At 34.9% G+C, this 1,083-nt stretch overlaps 1 protein-coding gene across 5 annotated transcripts in view; it reads right to left on the bottom strand.

Annotated features, from left to right (window-relative positions):
• LOC106878497 (zinc finger protein 260) overlaps positions 1-1,083 on the bottom strand; it is a 7,912-nt gene that overhangs the window by 5,901 nt on the left and 928 nt on the right. For 2 of the 5 annotated variants that reach the window (XM_052970152.1, XM_014927723.2), the window contains exon 1: positions 780-1,057. The exons of 1 other annotated variant lie outside the window; for it this stretch is intronic. The gene's annotated coding sequence lies outside the window, so the exon portion shown is untranslated. 2 more of the 5 variants (XM_014927722.2, XM_014927724.2) reach the window with 2 other exon arrangements.

Raw genomic sequence — 1,083 nt, 5'->3', positions numbered from 1 at the left:
GCTGTTATTTCTAGCATGTAAATAGCCTGCTTGGTGAAGGGGGAATTGAAATTTTTCAAACAATTTTTTTTTCAGAATCGGAATCTCCATCGCCTAAAACGTGGGATGCCGTAAAAAAATAAATAAGGGGGGGAAAGGTTCAGATTACATATAGTCCATCTGGACCAATGCAAGATTTGGATTGTCCGCGTTTAGCTGTTATTTCTAGCATATCAAGTGGGGGGTGTAGGGGTGGGGGTCCAAAATTTTTTTTAGGGGGAATCGCATGACCGTGACATATAGAACACATTATCGAAAACGAAAATCGCCAAAATTAAACAATAAAAATGTTACAGCCATTTTCCCTCAGTGTCTAATTCCAATGTCCACCTCTTAATCTTCGGTCTTCACATTTTCACTTCGCCCATTAATTAAATACCATACAGATGTAATTTTCATTCATGCTTCCATCACCGAACTATTTATACATAACTCACAGCAGAATGTATGGTATTTAATTAAAAGCGTGTGATATTAAATTATCATAGCAAATATAGCCATGATATATATAAAGCATATACAATAACCTTAATCATTATTAGTTTGTCAAAAATGAATTGATTTCATGTTGCATAATTGGCGGGAAGCACTGATCAAATTTGGTATTGGTGATAAAATATGCTTTTATGCAGGAGATTATCGTTCATATATATTAAGGTCTTGTTGTAACTCCAGCTGAAAATCACACAACAATCCACATTTAATACACATTTTTGTTAAATTCGTTCAAAGTTATTTACCGTCATTAGTTATGGTTCATTAATAGTCTTTCGTTTTAGTATTTCCATCTTGCAGTACGGTTAGCTGTGTAAATATTATGGAGAGAAAGTTCTTGAAGGTGCAAATAAGTTGTAACGAGAAGAGGTAAAATGGAAATCTTGGGGTAGGATACACAATTTATATGAAAATAAAAATACAGTGAAGAAATGGCGGAAGTGGAAAGCAAATGAAATTAAAGGTGACAGGAAGCAGACGGGAATAGATTTGCGTGCGTATTTTCTTATACGCTTCAGCCAAAAGTCGCTATGCCGAGGCAGCATATAT

The sequence above is a fragment of the Octopus bimaculoides genome, chromosome 8 (assembly GCF_001194135.2).
Source record: "Octopus bimaculoides isolate UCB-OBI-ISO-001 chromosome 8, ASM119413v2, whole genome shotgun sequence".
NCBI classification, from domain to species: domain Eukaryota; kingdom Metazoa; phylum Mollusca; class Cephalopoda; order Octopoda; family Octopodidae; genus Octopus; species Octopus bimaculoides.
The sequence above is the reverse complement of the archived record's forward strand: the minus strand, read 5'-3'. Positions and strand labels throughout refer to the sequence as shown.